General features: G+C 74.6%; 1 non-coding gene across 1 annotated transcript; it reads left to right on the top strand.

Moving 5' to 3' along the window:
* Positions 1-1,710: 1,710 nt before the first annotated feature.
* Positions 1,711-1,863, top strand: LOC133629535 (5.8S ribosomal RNA). The gene has a single exon (XR_009821063.1). It is a non-coding gene; the product is annotated as a 5.8S ribosomal RNA (ribosomal RNA).
* The last annotated feature ends 637 nt before the right edge of the window (positions 1,864-2,500 follow it).

Raw genomic sequence — 2,500 nt, 5'->3', positions numbered from 1 at the left:
TCTTCCGAGGCAGGAGGTTTGTGGGGGGGGCCGGAGGCGCTCGGCCGTGACCGATGCCGCCTGTTGGCGCGCGAGGTTCTCTTGCCGGGTCGCGTCCCGCGCGAGCGGGCGGCCCGAGCCACGGCCCTCATCCCGGGCGCAGCGCCGGGCTCACTGAGGGAAACCCCCGGGCCCCGGGAAAGAGGCCGTGGTGATGGCGGTGGATGTCGGGCGCGCCCCCGCGGGCGGACGCTCCCCCCGATGGTGGCAGCGGGAGGAGGCACCCCTGCGGGGCCCTTCAGGTCGTTTCCCTCACCCCAGGGCCAGGTACCTAGCGTCCGCGTTTCCGCGGCCTTTCCTCGGTCGCGGAGCCGGGCGGAGGTTTAAAGACTCGGGCGGCTCGATGCGTCCCGCAGGGGTCGGGACGGGCGGGGCCAACGACGGTGGCGTTTCGGTAAGGGGCGGGAGTCTCTCCCGTGTAGGCCCTTGTCTCGGCCGCCACCGCCGCCCGCCCGCGCTCGTCCCCGCGGGACGGTCGTGCCGGGGAGGGGTCCTCCTGCCCCCCCCTTTCCGCGGTCCGGTCTCGGCGCAGCGAGACCGCGGTGCGGTCGGCCGTGCCCGGCCTGCCTTCCTCTCGAAGCGGGCGTCCCCGGCTTGGAGCGCGGGCTCCTCTGCCGCGGGGTTGGCGATTCCCCGTCGCTCCCCCTCGCCGCTGAGGCGGGGGGGAAAGGGGTTCGCCGGGAACGGCGCCTCGGGGTGCCGCGCTGCGCTCCGTTCTTGCTTCCCCGCCTCGGCGAGCGCTCTCGGTTGGTTTCCTTCCGCCAGCTGGCGTCCAGGGCGCGGTGCCCTCGGGCCCGGCGGTGGCGGCGCGACGCGCTCGGCCTGCCGATCCTTCGGCCGGTCGCTCGTCGCCGGCGGCGGCCGTCCCGGCCCCGGTGTCCCCCGTTCGTCACTTCCACGCCGCCTGTCCCTGCCGTTTCCGGGTGAAGCGGCCGCGTGCAGTCGGAGGCATTCCCCGTCCCGGTCTCCGTGCGGAAGCGCGGGGGGCGGGCGGCTGCCCTCCGTCTGAGCGCGCGTCCGTCTTTCTCCCGGAGAAGAGAGAGGAGAGGGCCGAGGCGAGAAGCGTCGACGGCGGTGGCCGGGGACAGGTGCGTGCCGTTCCGTCCCGGCGGCGGGCCTCCGTGCGAGGAGGCGGCCGTGCGGTCGGGCGCGCCGCCGTTTCGGGCTCCGGGGGCTCGCCACCTTGTGGCGTTGGCGCGGCGGCGGAGCCGCCGGCGCGTGTCGGCGAGCCACGGTGGAGGGAAGAGCCTGGCTGTCGTTAGCGCGGTGCCGCGGGGGCGGCCGTTTTTTCCCGGTCGAGGTTGGGCAAAGTCGGGCAGGGTCGGACGTTGCCGCCGCCTCCGCGTGGAGGCCGGGCCGAGCCCGGGCGCCTGGGCCGCCTCCGAAGGGATCTCCCGAGGTGTGCTTCTCCCCCCCAGGTCCTGGGGGGGGTCGGTCGGGAGCGCGGGCTCCCCTCCCTCGCCCTTCGGAGTTTTCTCGCTCCTTTTTTTCCTTCTCCGCTTGTGTTCGTACGGTCACGCGAGGCGTGGCCTCTCCGCTGCGGCCTTGGCTGGGCTGGCGCGAGCCAGCGAGCGGGGCCGCGGGCGGTGAGGCCCATCCTCAAAAGGGGGCCGCTCCGTGTGAGCGGTCCCCGGCTCCCCCGCGCGCGTGGGGCGGTGCCGAAAGCCAGACAACTCTTAGCGGTGGATCACTCGGCTCGTGCGTCGATGAAGAACGCAGCTAGCTGCGAGAATTAATGTGAATTGCAGGACACATTGATCATCGACACTTCGAACGCACTTGCGGCCCCGGGTTCCTCCCGGGGCTACGCCTGTCTGAGCGTCGCTTGACGATCAATCGCCGGCTGAGCCGCCGCCCCTGGCAAGCAGCGAGGGGCAGCGGTGGCAGCGGCGCGGCTGGGGTTGCCTCGCAGGTCCCCGTCGGCGGGCCTTCGTCCCCCTAAATCGAGACTCGGGGAGCGCTCCGAAGCTCCCCGCTCCCGGAGCGCCTGCTGGACGGAGTTCGTCCCGCCGGGGCCGCCAGGGTGTCGTTCGGGCCGGTCGGGCCCGGCGCGGCGGTGGGGAGAGAGAGAGAAGGTGTTCGGGGGGCGAGGCGCGGGCCTCGCCCCCGGCCTCCCGCGCGGGCGGCTGTCTGCGGGTGGGTACCGCGGCGGTACCGTGCCGTGCTGCCGCGCGCGCGTGCGTGCGCCGGGGACGCGGTAACGGGTGTGGCGGGGATGGGGCGGCGTGCGCGCCTGCCCCCACCCTTCGCTTTTTCCCGTCGCGCCCGTCTCTCCTCCTTGTCTCTCCTCCCCGCTTCGGCCGCCGCGCCGCGGGTGGGCGGCCGCGGATCGTAGCGTCCGCGGTGTCTGCCGCCCGTCGCCGCCCGTCCGTCCGTCGTCCCTTGGCCGGTCGTTCCCGAGCCGGGCCGTCTCCGGGCGCGTCTTGGCGCGTCGTCGGGCCGTTGTGTTCTCCGGGCTGGG

The sequence above is a fragment of the Colius striatus genome, unplaced genomic scaffold, assembly GCF_028858725.1.
Source record: "Colius striatus isolate bColStr4 unplaced genomic scaffold, bColStr4.1.hap1 scaffold_60, whole genome shotgun sequence".
Taxonomy (NCBI): Eukaryota; Metazoa; Chordata; class Aves; order Coliiformes; family Coliidae; genus Colius; species Colius striatus.
The sequence above is the reverse complement of the archived record's forward strand: the minus strand, read 5'-3'. Positions and strand labels throughout refer to the sequence as shown.